The sequence below is a fragment of the Mustelus asterias genome, chromosome 13 (assembly GCF_964213995.1).
Source record: "Mustelus asterias chromosome 13, sMusAst1.hap1.1, whole genome shotgun sequence".
NCBI lineage: Eukaryota > Metazoa > Chordata > Chondrichthyes > Carcharhiniformes > Triakidae > Mustelus > Mustelus asterias.
Window position 1 is genome coordinate 108,829,110 of NC_135813.1, and position 17,552 is coordinate 108,846,661.

Consider the following 17,552-nt stretch of genomic DNA (forward strand, 5'->3'; position numbering starts at 1 on the left):
CATTCCCAGGCTGCTCATGTGACTATCCAGGTAAGTCTTAAATGATGTCAGCGTGCCTGCCTCCACCACCCTACTTGGCAGCGCATTCCAGGCCCCCACCACCCTCTGTGGAAAAAACATCCCTCTAATATCTGAGTTATACTTTGCCCCTCTCACCTTGAGCCCGTGACCCCTCGTGAACGTCACTTCTGATCTGGGAAAAAGCTTCCCACCGTTCACCCTATCTATCCCCTTCATAATCTTGTACACCTCTATTAGATCTCCCCCCATTCTCCGTCTTTCCAGGGAGAACAACCCCAGTCTACCCAATCTCTCCTCATAGCTAAGACCCTCCATACTGCAAGCACGGTCCCACCAATGCCCTGCACAACTTCAACAAGACATTCCAATTCCTGTATTCATTGTTCTGATCAATGAAACCAACCATGCTGAATGCCTTCTTCACCATTCTGACCACCTGTGACTCCACTTTCAAGGAGTTATGAACCTGTATCCCTAGATCTCTTTGTTCTGTAACTCTCCCCAACGCCCTACCATTAACTGAGTAAGTCCTGCCCTGGTTCGATCGACCAAAATGCATCACCTCGCATTTATCTAAATTAAACTCCATCAGCCATTCGTCAGCCCACTGGCCCAATTGATCAAGATCCCGTTGCTATCGGAAGTAACTTTCTTCACTATCCAATCTTGGTGTCATCTGCAAACCGTGCCTCCTATATTCTCATCCAAATCATTAAAACAAATGACAAATAACAGTGGACCCAGCACTGATCCCTGAGGCACACCGCTGGTCACAGGCCTCCAGTTTGAAAAACAACTCTCTATAACCACCAGAAGCCAATTTTGTATCCATTTTAGATACCTCACCCAGGATCCCGAGAGATTTAACCTTATGCAACAACCTACCATGTGGTACCTTGTCAAAGGCCTTGCTAAAGTCCATCTAGACAACATCAACTGCATTGCCCTCATCTACTTTCTTGGTTACCCCTTCAAAAAATTCAATCAAACTTGTGAGACATGATTTTCCACTCACAAAGCCATGCTGACTGTCCCTAATTAGTTCTTGCATCTCTAAATGCCTGTAGATCCTGTCTCTCAAAATGTTCTTCTCAATTTTCTCCTGAAGCTATTGACAACTCACAGGTGTACACCGCCAAGAGCCATTACCATTCTTGATAATGAGTTCTGGCAGACTGCTGTCTACTGCGTCGTTAGTGTCCCTTTAAGAAAGTTTTTGTTAGAAAAAACTGGTTGGCAGGTCAGGTGACAGGAAGGGTTTTTTTCATTTTCAGTTCTGAGATGCAGGTTTGAGTTTTAGTTTAGAAGGGAGTAGAAGCAGCGTCTCTTCTCTCTTTCACTGGTTTTGGGAAATTCTGCTGTTTAGCTGAAAGCCTTCCTAGAGTAGAAAACCTGTTGTTGGGGGGCTGGGCCAAGAGTTTCGCTGGTGCTTTGGAAAGCTGTCTTGTCTTTGGTCTGTTCTGAGTCTCAAGAGCATTGGACTGCAGAATTCAACTAACGGCCTCGATCCCAGTATCAAATGAGCATTGATCCGTGCTGTGTTAAACTTGTGAAAATGGTTCCGTTGTTTAAAAAAGGCTCAAAAAGTAATGCGGGAAATTATAGGTCGGTAAGTTTGACGTCAGTAGTAGGTAAATTATTGGAAGGAGTACTAAGAGATAGGATCCACAAATATTTGGATAGACAGGGACTTATTAGTGAGAGTCAACATGGCTTTGTGCGTGGTAGGTCATGTTTAACCAATCTATTAGAGTTTTTCGAGGAGGTTACCAGGAAAGTGGATGAAGGGAAGGCAGTGGATGTTGTCTACATGGACTTCAGTAAGGCCTTTGACAAGGTCCCGCATGGGAGGTTAGTTAGGAAGGTTCAGTCGCTAGGTATACATGGAGAGGTAGTAAATTGGATTAGACATTGGCTCAATGGAAGAAGCCAGAGAGTGGTTGTGGAGGATTGCTTCTCTGAGTGGAGGCCTGTGACTAGTGGTGTGCCACAGGGATCAGTGCTGGGTCCATTGTTGTTTGTCATCTATATCAATGATCTGGATGATAATGTGGTAAATTGGATCAGCAAATTTGTTGATGATACAAAGATTGGAGGTGTAGTGGACAGTGAGGAAGGTTTTCAAAGCTTGCAGAGGGATTTGGACCAGCTAGAAAAATGGGCTGAAAAATGGCAGATGGAGTTTAATGCAGACAAGTGTGAGGTATTGCACTTTGGAAGGACAAACCAAGGTAGAACATACAAGGTAAATGGTAGGACACTGAAGAGTGCAGTAGAACAGAGGGATCTGGGAATACAGGTACATAATTCCCTAAAAGTGGCGTCACAGGTAGATCGGGTCGTAAAGAGTGCTTTTGGTACATTGGCCTTTATAAATCAAAGTATTGAGTATAAGAGTTGGAATGTTATGGTGAGGTTGTATAAGACATTGGTGAGGCCGAATTTAGAGTATTGTGTGCAGTTTTGATCACCTAATTACAGGAAGGATATTAATGGGGTTGAAAGAGTGCAGAGAAGGTTTACAAGGATATTGCCGGGACTTGAGAAACTGAGTTACAGAGAAAGGTTGAATAGTTTAGGACTTTATTCCCTGGAGCGTAGAAGAATGAGGTGAGATTTGATAGAGGTGTATGAAATTATGATGGGTATAGATAGAGTGAATGCAAGCAGGCTTTTTCCACAGGCGAGGGGAGAAAAAAACGAGAGGACATGGGTTAAGGGTGAAGGGGGAAAAGTTTAAAGGGAATATTAGGAGGGGCTTCTTCACACAGAGAGTGGTGGGAGTGTGGAATGAGCTGCCAGATGAAGTGGTGAATGCGGGCTCACTTTTAACATTTAAGAAAAACTTGGACAGGTACATGGATGAGAGGGGTGTGGAGGGATATGGTCCAGGTGCAGGTCAGTGGGACTAGGCAAAAAAATGGTTCGGCACAGCCAAGAAGGGCCAAAAGGCCTGTTTCTGTGCTGTAATGTTCTATGGTTCTATGGTTTTTGTTGTCTACAGATTTTGGATTTAATTGGAATACATTAAACATATTCATGTAGGGGTTATAGTGATTGTTTTGTTTCTTGTTTGTAACTGATAAAAGTTCTTACTAATTTTCTTACTATACATGTTAACTATATTCTTAAATAAACTTTGTTTGATAAAAGCTCCCTACTGGGTCATTTGAATCACACCTGAAGTGAAACATCTCATGCTTATCCTAGCCAAATTCAAGGTGCAAAACTTATGATTCAGGTGGGCTTCATAAAACACTTTGGAGTTTCTAACCTGAGCCATAACAGATATAACCACACTTTCAGTGGGAGTTGTTTCTGTCCATTTCAACTCATCAACCCAGATATTCACCCCCTCCGACCCCTTCCCACTTTCATCCTATTACCTAGTTTCTCTATTATCTGCGTTCTGTTCCACCTACTCTACAGCCTGCCCAACCTGCCTGCTACCTTGCTGTTTATTTTGGGCTTTGCCCCAACAATGAAGAGAATACAGAATCATGAAAGGAGAGAGACAGAGAGTACACCAGACTTACAAAAGAGAGAAAATGAATGAGGAAATGTTGGTGAAAGATAGAAGATAGTGAGAAAAGGTGTACGAGACACATGGAGAGAAAGAAGGAAACAGTGGAGAAAAAAAAACCAAGAAGCATGGCATGGTGGCATAGTGATTAGTACTGCTGCCTGACCAGGTGCTCCGGTTTCCTTCCACAGTCCAAAGACATGCAGGTTAGAATGATTGTCCATGCTAAATTGCCCCTTAGTGTCCAAAAGATGCGTAGGTTAGGCGGATTAGCCATGGTAAATGCGCGGGGTTATGAAGATTTGGTGGGGGGTGGTGGCCTGGATAAGATGCTCTTTTGGAGAGTAAGTGGGGACTCAATGAGCCAAATGGCTTCCTCCTGCAGTGTAGGGATTCTCTGGTTCTAACATATAATATAGGGAGCGAGACAAGCTAGAGAGAAGGAAAGGTGCAGTTATACGATAGAAAAACAATGCAATAAAATGATTTGCGAACAAAAGCAGAATTCCTTGCCAAGTGTTTCTATTTGTAAAGTAAGGGTAGTCCTGTGACTCCAAAAATATCTTTAATTGACAAAATCGTTTCAACAAAGGAGAGCGCGAGAGAGTGCGAGAGAATGAGAGAGAGTGCGAGAGAGTGTGAGAGAGTGTGAGAGAGAGTGCGAGAGAGTGCGAGAGAGTGAGAGTGCAAGAGAGTGCGAGAGAGAGAGAGAGTGCGAGAGAGTGTGAGAGAGTGTGAGAGAGTACGAGAGAGTGCGAGAGAGTGAGAGTGCGAGAGAGTGCGAGAGAGAGAGAGTGCGAGAGAGTGCGAGAGAGTGAGAGAGAGTGCGAGAGAGTGCGAGAGAGTGAGAGTGTGAGAGAGTGTGAGTGTGAGAGAGTGAGTGTGAGAGAGAGTGCGAGAGAGTGCAAGAGAGTGCGAGAGAGTGCGAGAGAGTGCGAGAGTGTGAGAGAGAGTGCGAGAGAGTGAGAGAGAGTGAGAGTGCGAGAGAGTGAGAGACTGAGAGAGAGCGCGAGAGAGCGCGAGAGAGCGAGAGAGAGCGAGAAAGAGTGCGAGAGAGTGAGGGAGAGTGCGGGAGAGTGAGAGAGAGTGAGAGAGAGTGCGAGAGAGTGCAAGGGAGTGCGAGAGAGTGCGAGAGAGTGCGAGAGAGTGAGAGAGAGTGTGAGAGAGTGCAAGAGAGTGTGAGAGAGTGCAAGAGAGTGCGAGAGAGCGCGTCTGTCATTAAGACAGACAAATCCCCAGGGCCGGATGGCATCTATCCTAGACTCTTCAGGGAGGCGAGAGATGCAATTGCAGGGCCTCTAACAGAAATCTTTGTCTCTTCACTGGACACAGGTGAGGTCCCAGAGGATTGGAGGATAGCAAATGTGGTCCCGTTATTTAAGAAGTGTAGCAAGGATAACCCGGGTAATTATAGGTCGGTGAGCTTGACGTCCGTGGTAGGGAAATTGTTGGAGAAGATTCTTAGAGATAGGATATATGCGCATTTAGAACTGAATAATCTCATTAGCGATAGACAGCATGGTTTTGTACGAGGGAGGTCATGCCTCAGAAATTTGGTTGAGTTTTTTGAGGAGGTGACAAAAACGATTGACGAAGGAAGGGCCGTGGATGTAGTCTATATGGATTTTAGTAAAGCGTTTGACAAGGTCCCTCATGGCAGGCTGGTGCAAAAGATTAAATCTCATGGGATAAAAGGTGAGCTAACTAGATGGGTGGAGAACTGGCTTAGCCACAGAAGACAGAGGGTAGCAGTGGAGGGGTCTTTTTCCGGTTGGAGGTCTGTGACTAGTGGTGTTCCGCAGGGCTCTGTACTGGGACCTCTGCTGTTTGTGATATATATAAATGATTTGGAGGAAGATATAGCTGGTGTGATCAGTAGGTTTGCAGACGACACAAAGATTGCTGGAGTTGCGGATAGTGATGAAGATTGTCAGAGAATACAGCAGGATATAGATAGGCTGGAACATTGGGCAGAGAAATGGCAGATGGAATATAATCCAGATAAATGCGAAGTGATGCATTTCGGTAGATCTAATGTAAGGGGGAGCTATACAATAAATGGCAGAACCATCAGGAGTATAGACACACAGAGGGACCTGGGTGTACAAGTCCACAGATCCTTAAAGGTGGCAGCACAGGTGGAGAGGGTGGTGAAGAAGGCATGTGGAATGCTTGCCTTTATTGGACGGGGCATAGAATATAAAAGTTGGCATATGATGTTGCAGCTGTATAGAACGATGGTTAGGGCACATTTGGAATACTGCGTCCAGTTCTGGTCACCACACAACCAGAAGGACGTGGAGGCTTTGGAGAGAGTACAGAAAAGGCTTACCAGGATGTTGTCTGGTATGGAGGGGCTTAGTTATGAGGAGAGATTAGGTAAACTGGGGATGTTCTCCCTGGAAAGACGGAGAATGAGGGGCGACCTAATAGAGGTGTATAAAATTATGAAGGGCATAGATGGAGTGAACAGTGGGAAACTTTTTCCCAGGTCAGAGGTGACGAACACAAGGGGTCACGGGTTCAAGGTGAGGGGGGCAAGGTTCAACACAGATGTCAGGGGAACGTATTTTACACAGAGGGTGGTGGGGGCCTGGAATGCACTGCCAAGCAAGGTGATTGAGGCGGACACACTGGGATCGTTTAAGACTTATCTAGATAACCACATGAACAGACTGGGAATTGAGGGATACAAACGAATGGTCTACTTGGGCACATGAGCGGCGCAGGCTTGGAGGGCCGAAGGGCCTGTTCCTGTGCTGTATTGTTCTTTGTTCTGTGTTCTTTGTATTCCCACTTTGACGTATCCCACAAATTGATGGCAATGTTTGAATGGCGGAGCTTTGTAAACATCATTCTTACCCCATTTCTGCCCCTTCCTTCATCTTGTCACAAAGAATATTCTCCATGTTTGAATCTCTCCATCGCATTCCTGCCCTGTTCCTGTCCCCGTTTATTGATGTCTCCAATTTAAAATTCCAGCCATTAGCTTTACGTCTCCCCTCTCCATTTCTGTGACCTTTGCTATTCCTTCAATCTCAGAGAACCATCCATTTCCCCAGCTCCGGCCTCACTTCTTGCCCGTGTGAATTCTTCCCGAAACTATTCCACCATTGAGATGTGAAGGCATAGGACCCTTAAAAGGTGAAGGGGGAAAAGTTTGTGCGGAACCGTTAGAAATGGCGGAGCTGCTTAATGAATACTTTACCTCGGTATTCACGGTGGAAAGGGATCTGGGTGGTTGTACTGCTGGTTTGCAGTGGACAGAAAGGATCGAGCATGTGGACATAAAGAAAGAGGATGTGTTGGAACTATTGAATGGCATCAAGGTTGGTAAGTCGCCGGGACCGGATGGGATGTACCCCAGGTTACTGTGGGAGGCGAGGGAGGAGATTGCGGAGCCTTTGGCGATGATCTTTGCATCGTCGATGGAGACGGGAGAGGTTCCGGAGGATTGGAGGATTGCAGATGTGGTCCCTATATTCAAGAAAGGGAACAGGGACAGCCCGGGAAATTACCGACCGGTGAGTCTAACCTCAGTGGTTGGTAAGTTGATGGAGAGGATCCTGAGAGACAGGATTTATGATCATCTAGAGAAGTTTAGTATGATCAAAAGTAGTCAGCACGGCTTTGTCAAGGGCAGGTCGTGCCTTACGAGCCTGGTTGAGTTCTTTGAAAATGTGACCAAACACATTGACGAAGGAAGAGCGGTGGACGTGGTCTATATGGACTTCAGCAAGGCGTTCGATAAGGTCCCCCATGCAAGACTTCTTGAGAAAGTGAGAGGGCATGGGATCCAAGGGGCTGTTGCCTTGTGGATCCAGAACTGGCTTGCCTGCAGAAGGCAGAGAGTGGCTGTGGAGGGGTCTTTCTCTGCATGGAGGTCAGTGACCAGTGGAGTGCCCCAGGGATCTGTTCTGGGACCCTTGCTGTTTGTCATTTTCATAAATGACCTGGATGAGGAAGTGGAGGGATGGGTTGGTAAGTTTGCTGACGACACCAAGGTAGGTGGTGTTGTGGATAGTTTGGAGGGATGTCAGAAGTTGCAGCGAGACATAGATAGAATGCAAGACTGGGCGGAGAAGTGGCAGATGGACTTCAACCCGGATAAGTGTGTAGTGATCCATTTTGGCAGATCCAATGGGATGAAGCAGCAGTATAATATGAAGGGTACCATTCTTAGCAGTGTAGAGGATCAGAAGGACCTTGGGGTCCGGGTCCATAGGACTCTTAAATCGGCCTCGCAGGTGGAGGATGCAGTCAAGAAGGCGTACGGCGTACTGGCCTTCATTAATCGAGGGATTGAGTTTAGGAGTCGGGAGATAATGCTGCAGCTTTATAGGACCCTGGTTAGACCCCACTTGGAGTACTGCGCGCAGTTCTGGTCACCTCATTACAGGAAAGATGTTGAAGCCATTGAGAGGGTGCAGAGGAGATTTACAAGGATGTTGCCTGGATTGGGGGGCATGCCTTATGAGGATAGGTTGAGGGAGCTTGGTCTCTTCTCCCTGGAGAGACGAAGGATGAGAGGTGACCTGATAGAGGTTTACAAGATGTTGAGAGGTCTGGATAGGGTAGACTCTCAGAGGCTATTTCCAAGGGCTGAAATGGTTGCTATGAGAGGACACAGGTTTAAGGTGCTGGGGGGTAGGTACAGAGGAGATGTCAGGGGTAAGTTTTTCACTCAGAGGGTGGTGGGTGAGTGGAATCGGCTGACGTCGGTGGTGGTGGAGGCAAACTCGTTGGGGTCTTTTAAGAGACTTCTGGATGAGTACATGGGATTTAATGGGATTGAGGGCTATAGATAGGCCTAGAGGTGGGGATGTGATCGGCGCAACTTGTGGGCCGAAGGGCCTGTTTGTGCTGTGGCTTTCTATGTTCTATGTTCTATGTTCTATTCCCTGACCCCACCTCCTGACCCCACTCCCTGACCCCATCCCTGGCCCCACCCCCTAGTCCCACTCCCTGGCCCCATCCACTGACCCCATCCCCTGACCCACCCCCTGACCCCACTCCCTGACCCATCCCAACCTCTCCCCCTGACCCCACCCCCTTGACTCCACTTCATGACCCCACCCCCTGACTCCACCCCCTTACCCCACCCCTGACCCCATCCCCCGACCCCACCCCCTGACCCCACTCCCTGACCTGCCATCGATTCAGCTTTCAAACTGCCAAAAGGTAACAATTTTCCACATTAAGGTAAGAAGTGTATTTATATTTATTTATCCAATGAGTTGTGGATTGTCAGGAAAGGAGGTTCTAGATTTAGATTCTAGATTCTGCTGCAAACATCTTCAGGGCAAGTTGTTGCTCTCAGGAATTTCCATTGAACGGATTCATTCTCTGAACGGATTGTCTGTGGCAGAGAAATCATTCAGCTGGTTAACAGATTCATCAACTGAACTCTGCGAGGTCACCGCCTCTAGTTCTGAGCGGGACAGTGACCGAGGTTTTGTTATTTGATTCAGGAGGTTGGTGAGAGCTGTAACTTGTTCTGTTATTTTCCCCCAGCCAGTCTGTGTGCTGTGCTGCAGAACATCGAGATCCCTGTGGAGCTGGAGGAAGCCACTTTGAAGAACACCCCTGACATTTTCAGTGCAGACAGTTCTCGGGCTTGTCTTTGCTCCTGGCTGCCTTGGGATTTGGAGTAAAGTGTAATGCATATCTCTTGACCCATGTGCCTGATGTTCTTCATATGGTTCCCCTGGTGACCTTTGTCCATTTGATGCCGTGCAGGTTCTAAGAGAGGCGTTATCCCACTCAGCCTTCCCCTCTTTCCTGTGAGGCTTGTCAGATGTCAGAGGGTGCAGAGTGTCACCAAGAAGCTCTTCACTCATGGTGCTGGCTGGGTTGGTATCTTCTGATGAACTGTCTGATGATAGCGACCAATCATCTGTGAGAGAGGAAAACATCATTGGCTGATTTGGGGTCTGAAATTGTTCATTGTCACTGAATAACTGAGTGATGTCGGGTTTAATGCACATTGATAGATCGGCCAATGCTTTATAATAAAGACTGGGTTTTTAAGGTGCTATACAAATGTAAATTTTGGGATATGAGAAACATTTCCTTAAAAATTGATGAAGACACAAAAAAAGTAAGGTGGAATGAAAAAAAGTTTAGGACGAGATTGATAGGTTCGTAAAATGAGCAGATGAGAATGTAATACCACCCCACCAACACCACCCCCGCACCGCCCCCCCCCCCAACCCCACCCCATACCCCCTCCCCCCAAACCCTCCATTATTCTTATCAAATTTAGGAATTTCGGAAGGTTGTGCCAATTGGAGGCCATTTGTCTGAAGATCGGCAGAATCTTCATTTGGAAGGTTTCTCCTGATTTTACACTAAAGGACATGAGAACGGAAGTAGGCCATTCAGTCCCTCAAGCTTGTTCCACCATTCAATCTGATCTTGGCTAATCTTCCTCGATCCCAGCCTCTCAATCTCAGTGTTGAATATACTCAACAGAGGAGCATCCATTACCCTCTGAGAAGGAGAATTGCACAGATTCATAACTCTCTGATGAAGAGCATGATAGGGAGAGACACAGCACAAATATGAGAGAGTGCATCAGGAATAAAAAGGGTCAAAATAAGGAAACATGTTAAAAAGATAGAATTAAAGTTTCTTTATCTGAATGCATGCAGCATTCATAACAGATGAATGAATTGATAGCCCAAATATAAATATTGTTATAGTTATGATAAAGTCATTACCGAGACATGGGGCAGAATCTTACACTCTGAAGTCCAGGTTCTATGACGGTCAGTGGGACAACTGAACAGGCACAATCTTCTCATTAATAATGCTGAACAAAGGGAATTTCATGCTGGGTCGGCTGAGGGGTTATCTGCCCCACTGTTACTTCATGGAGTCGAAGGTTCTGCTGCCAGGTGGTCATTCCATCAATGCAAGCCAGGAGCTTGGAGATTGTGAGAAGGTTAGAGCCCATTGGATCCAGGGCAATTTGGCAAATTGGATCTAAAATTGGTTTAGTGGCAGGATGATGTGGAGATGCCGGCGTTGGACTGGAGTAGGCACAGTAAGAAGTCTCACAACACCAGGTTAAAGTCCAACAGGTTCATTTGGTAGCACAAGCTTTCAGAGTATCGCTCCTTCTACCGGAAGGACGTGGAGGCTTTAGAGAGAGTGCAGAGGAGGTTTACCAGGATGTTGCTTGGTATGGAATCGCTTAGTTATGAGGAGAGATTGGGTAAACTGGGGTTGTTCTCACTGGAAAGACGGAGGATGAGGGGGTGACCTAATAGAGGTGTATAAAATTATGAAAGGCATAGATAGGGTGAACGGTGGGAAGCTTTTTCCCAGGTCGGTGGTGACGTTCACGAGGGGTCATAGGTTCAAGGTGAGGGGGGGAGGTTTAACACGGATATCAGAAGGACGTATTTTACACAGAGGGTGGTGGGGGCCTGGAATGCGCTGCCGGGCAAGGTGGTGGAGGCGGACACACTGTGAACGTTTAAGACTTATCTAGGTAGCCACATGAATGGAGTGGGAATGGAGGGATACAAAAGAATGGTCCAGTTTGGACCAGGGAGCGGCGCGGGCTTGGAGGGCCGAAGGGCCTGTTCCTGTGCTGTATTGTTCTTTGTTCTTGTTCTTTGTTCTTCTTGTCACTCACCTGAAGAAGGAGTGATACTCCGAAAGTTCGTGCTACCAAATAAACCTGTAGGACTTCAACCTGGTGTTGTGAGACTTCTTAGTGGCAGGAGGCAGAGAGTGCTGGCTGAAAGTCATTTTTGTGACTGGAAGCCTGTGTCCAATGGTGTAGTCATGATGTGGAGATGCCGGAGTTGGACTGGGGTAAACACAGTAAGAAGTTTAACAACACCAGGTTAAAGTCCAACAGGTTTATTTGGTAGCAAAAGCCACACAAGCTTTCGAGGCTCTAAGCCCCTTCTTCAGGTGAGTGGGAATTCTGTTCACAAACAGAGCTTATAAAGACACAGACTCAATTTACATGAATAATGGTTGGAATGCGAATACTTACAACTAATCAAGTCTTTAAGAAACAAAACAATGTGAGTGGAGAGAGCATCAAGACAGGCTAAAAAGATGTGTATTGTCTCCAGACAAGACAGCCAGTGAAACTCTGCAGGTCCACGCAACTGTGGGAGTTACAAATAGTGTGACATGAACCCAATATCCCGGTTGAGGCCGTCCTCGTGTGTGCGGAACTTGGCTATCAGTTTCTGCTCAGCGACTCTGCGCTGTCGTGTGTTGCGATGGCCGCCTTGGAGAACGCTTACCCGAATCAGAGAGCTAGGAGGTGTTAAGGATTTAGAGGAGTATACGGGATGTAGGAAGGAGCTTAAGAAGGAAATTAGGAGAGCGAGAAGGGGTCATGAGAAGACCTTGGCGGGTAAGATTAAGGAGAATCCCAAGGCTTTCTACAAATATGTCAAGAGTAAAAGGATGAGATGTGAAGGCATAGGACCCTTAAAAGGTGAAGGGGGAAAAGTTTGTGCGGAACCGTTAGAAATGGCGGAGGTGCTTAATGAACACTTTACCTCGGTATTCACGGTGGAAAGGGATCTGGGTGGTTGTACTGCTGGTTTGCGGTGGACAGAAAGGATCGAGCATGTGGACATAAAGAAAGAGAATTTTAGATCCAATTTGCCAAATTGCCCTGGATGTATTGAATGGCATCAAGGTTGGTAAGTCGCCGGGACCGGATGGGATGTACCCCAGGTTACTGTGGGAGGCGAGGGAGGAGATTGCGGAGCCTTTGGCGATGATCTTTGCATCGTCGATGGAGACGGGAGAGGTTCCGGAGGATTGGAGGATTGCAGATGTGGTCCCTATATTCAAGAAAGGGAACAGGGACAGCCCGGGAAATTACCGACCGGTGAGTCTAACCTCAGTGGTTGGTAAGTTGATGGAGAGGATCCTGAGAGACAGGATTTATGATCATCTAGAGAAGTTTAGTATGATCAAAAGTAGTCAGCACGGCTTTGTCAAGGGCAGGTCGTGCCTTACGAGCCTGGTTGAGTTCTTTGAAAATGTGACCAAACACATTGACGAAGGAAGAGCGGTGGATGTGGTCTATATGGACTTCAGCAAGGCGTTCGATAAGGTCCCCCATGCAAGACTTCTTGAGAAAGTGAGAGGGCATGGGATCCAAGGGGCTGTTGCCTTGTGGATCCAGAACTGGCTTGCCTGCAGAAGGCAGAGAGTGGCTGTGGAGGGGTCTTTCTCTGCATGGAGGTCAGTGACCAGTGGAGTGCCCCAGGGATCTGTTCTGGGACCCTTGCTGTTTGTCATTTTCATAAATGACCTGGATGAGGAAGTGGAGGGATGGGTTGGTAAGTTTGCTGACGACACCAAGGTAGGTGGTGTTGTGGATAGTTTGGAGGGATGTCAGAAGTTGCAGCGAGACATAGATAGAATGCAAGACTGGGCGGAGAAGTGGCAGATGAACTTCAACCCGGATAAGTGTGTAGTGATCCATTTTGGCAGATCCAATGGGATGAAGCAGCAGTATAATATGAAGGGTACCATTCTTAGCAGTGTAGAGGATCAGAAGGACCTTGGGGTCCGGGTCCATAGGACTCTTAAATCGGCCTCGCAGGTGGAGGATGCGGTCAAGAAGGCGCGCAGTTCTGGTCACCTCATTACAGGAAAGATGTTGAAGCCATTGAGAGGGTGCAGAGGAGATTTACAAGGATGTTGCCTGGATTGGGGGGCATGCCTTATGAGGATAGGTTGAGGGAGCTTGGTCTCTTCTCCCTGGAGAGACGAAGGATGAGAGGTGACCTGATAGAGGTTTACAAGATGTTGAGAGGTCTGGATAGGGTAGACTCTCAGAGGCTATTTCCAAGGGCTGAAATGGTTGCTACGAGAGGACACAGGTTTAAGGTGCTGGGGGGTAGGTACAGAGGAGATGTCAGGGGTAAGTTTTTCACTCAGAGGGTGGTGGGTGAGTGGAATTGGCTGACGTCGGTGGTGGTGGAGGCAAACTCGTTGGGGTCTTTTAAGAGACTTCTGGATGAGTACATGGGATTTAATGGGATTGAGGGCTATAGATAGGCCTAGAGGTAGGGATATGATCAGCGCAACTTGTGGGCCGAAGGGCCTGTTTGTGCTGTGGCTTTCTATGTTCTATGTATCTTATGTTGATGGAGTGGGGGAATTATGTACTGGTGCATGCCCGTTGTTGGCTAATCCTTGGATATCTAGTCTTGTTAGGTTAGTCTTCTGTGTTGACTTGGCTACATGGGTAGCGACAGTGGTTACTTGGTTACTTAGCTCACGGAATGTACAGTGGGCACATTATCCTATTGTTAGGGTTTCTCTGATGGGGGCAAATGGATCAAATCTCATTGATATCAGGGCCTAACTGGTGCCTCTGGGCTGCTGAGAGACAGGATTAGTTTGCTTTGTTCAATGTATAAGAGTGATGTGAGTATTCGTGACTTATTGGCCCTTATTCTGGTGGGCCGTTGCGCAGGTTAGCGCAGTAGTGACTGTGTTTATCTGGGTCAGGCGGACGGTATGTTGGGTGGGAGAGTATAGATATATAGAATATATAGAATCCCTACAGTCCAGAAGGAGGCCATTCAGCCCATTGAGATTGCACTGACCACAATCCCACCCAGGCCCTATTCCCGTAACACCACAGATTTATCCTGCTAATCCCCTGACACTAGGGTCAATTTAGCATGGCCAATCAACCTAACCTGCACATCTATGGAGTGTGGAAGGAAACTGGAGCACCCAGGGAAAATCCACGAATCACAAGGAGAACGTGCAAACTCCACACAAAACAGTGACCCAAGGCCGGTATTGGACCCGGGTCCCTTGCACTGTGAGGCAGCAGTGCTAACCACTGTGCCACCGTGCCAATCTCCCCGAGATGTCCTGTTTTGGGGGCTTCTGGACTGCTCTTCTTGAGATTTGGTTCCTCTGGGGATGTTGTGTCCTGTTGGTTGTGGGGCCTGGGTGCGAGTCTTGGTACTGTGGCTCAGCATTGCTGGAGGCTAGCTTCATTTGGTGATTAGACTGGTTGGAAGAGTAGGTCACCTCCTCCGAATGGTCTTATATGGAGACTTCCAGTCTGTCCACCCCCGCGAGGTGTGGGCTATCCTGGGGGTGGAGGGAGGGAGAGGGGTGGGAACATTGCGTCCTGTTTCTCGTGAAGTTGTACTGTTATCTTTTGTGTGTAAATGGACGCTGAAGGATCACAGGCAGAACCGTACCGAACAATAGCAAAATGAGAATCTAACAGAAAACCGGTCTGTTTCTCTCCAGCGTCACCGGTGAGGGGTCAGGAAAATTGTAGACTGCGATCTCTCCAGAGAGAATGGCATTTCCCGATGCTCTCTGGACTTGCAGCCCACGCCACCGTTGTCTCTGAGCAAACATGGTCAAAAATCACCCTCAATGTCTGGCCTCTCATGGATAATCCTGGTGCTCTCTCTCTCTCTGAGGCGACCTTTCTTTATCCTGGTGAGTGGGACATTGATCTTGGCTCTGATTTGTTATTGTTAATCCTGGAGGGTTTCCAGTATCTTGTCGGGTGGAGGAGGGTCGTTTCTCCCCTCGTTGATGAGTGTCTTGACGATTCATCTTCTTCCTGTCGGGAGGGTTTCCTGGGTGGAAAATGGTTTCAGTTTTCTTGTGCTGAGGAGTCTGATTGGTGTCTCTGGCTGGAAAGGAAGGGGGTTTGTTTTGTTGCGAGTCTTGGTGAGGTCAATGAATCCTTGGTTAACTGGTTCCTGGATACACGAGTGTTCACGGCCATCCCACATCTTGTACTGATGGCAGTATCCTGGTGTTCTCCTTTCCTCTGGGTTATCCTTTCATTGCTTAGAGGTGCTGGGATGCTGAGTTAGGCCCAGTTGGTTGTACTTCACTCCAAAAGGATCCTGTATATTGTGTAGCTCTGTCCCTGTTATCCTTTAAAATTTTAAAGTTTATTTATTAGTGTCACAAGTAGGCTTACATTAACACTGCAATGAAGTTACTGTGAAAATCTCCGAGTTGCCACACTCTGGCACCTGTTCGGGTACAGTGGCACTGCAAGTCAGGGTGTTATCAATTTGAGTGCTTCTGGCAGCAAATGCCACTTTGTCAACTGAATGGGTCTGTTGAAGCAGATGCAGCGGATTGTGCTCAGTATCCAGGCGGTCTCTCATCACTCTTATCTTTTGTGCCACAGCTATACTCATTGGAATTCAGAAGATTGAGGGGAGATCTTATAGAAACATATAAGATTATGAAGGGAATAGACAAGATAGAAGCAGGGAAGTTGTTTCCACTGGCGGGTGAAACTAGAACTAGGGGGCATAGCCTCAAAATAAGGGGAAGCAGATTTAGGGCTGAGTTGAGGAGGAACTTCTTCACACAAAGGGTTGTGAATCTATGGAATTCCCTGCCCAGTGAAGCAGTTGAGGCTACCTCATTGAATGTTTTGAAGGCAAGGATAGATAAATTTTTGAACAGTAAAGGAATTAAGGGTTATGGTGAGTGGGTGGGTCAGTGGAGCTGAGTCCACAAAAAGATCAGCCATGATCTTATTGAATGGCGGAGCAGGCTCGAGGGGCCAGATGGTCTACTCCTACTCCTAGTTCTTATGTTCTTATGTTCATACAGATATGGTGGCACAGTGGTTAGCATTGCTGCCTCACATCGCCAGGGACCGGGTTCGATTCCCACCTTGGGTCACTGTCTGTGCGGAGACTGCACATCTTCCCCGTGTCTGCGTGTGTTTCCTCCCGGTGCTCCGGTTTCCTCTGGTGGATTGGCCATGCTAAATGCATGGGGTTATGGAGAGGAGAGGAGGGGGAGGGGAGGGCCTGGGTGGATGCTCTTTCAGTAGTCAGTGCAGTCTTGATGGGCCAAAAGGCCTCCTTCTGCAGTGTAGGGATTCTTCTATGAGATACTTGAGGGTTCACAGCAATTGTGAGCCTGACTTAGGGGCAGGGATACCTCCAGAAGACATGGCTGATGGCATCAGTTCACTGTCCATAGAGTATTGCCGAAGAGACATACAATGCTGCACCTGCCTCCACCAGATCCTTGACAGTGCAGGCGAGAGGCTTCCTGAACATCTGTTTCAGATGTTTGAACCGCTCTGAGTCGGCTCTGCAATTCTCACCACAGAGATTATCCACCATCGCCAATGTATGCTGCATCCGGAATAATCCAGTGCTGCAAAGGGAAGATGTTTTTCCTGAGGGAGACATGGAGGAGCGAGATCTCTCCTGCTCTGAGGATGTTGCAGGGATAGGTACTTTTGATTGTGACATGGTCGGGCCGCGCTTTTAACATTTGCTCCTCTTTGCGGGTATCTTGGGCCCCGCTCCCTCTTGCTGCTAAGGCCGTCTGTTACTCCTCTGAGCCTGGGCCAATCTCTGACAGGTTCACAGTAGAGTTGCCTGCAGCCTGCATCAACACCCCATTGTCTCTGGGGATGATCAGTTTGATAGAACCATAGAAAATTACAGCTCAGAAACAGGCCTTTTGGCCCTTCTTGTTTGTGCCGAACCATTTTTTGCCTAGTCCCACTGACCTGCACTTGGACCATATCCCACCACACCCCTCTCATCCATGAACCCGTCCAAGTTTTTCTTAAATGTTAAAAGTGACCCCGCATTTACCACTTTATCCGGCAGCTCATTCCACACTCCCACCACTCTCTGCGTGAAGACGCCCCCCCTAATATTCCCTTTAAACTTTTCTCCTTTCACCCTTAACCCATGCCCTCTGGTTTTTTTCTCCCCTAGCCTCAGCGGAAAAAGCCTGCTTGCATTCACTCTATCTATACCCATCAAAATCTTATACACCTCTATCAAATCTCCCCTCAATCTTTTATGCTCCAGGGAATAAAGTCCCAACCTATTCAATCTCTCTCTGTAACTCAGCTTCTCAAGTCCTGGCAACATCCTTGTGAACCTTCTCTGCACTCTTTCAACCTTATTTACATCCTTCCTGTAACTAGGTGACCAAAACTGTACACAATACTCCAAATTCGGCCTCACCA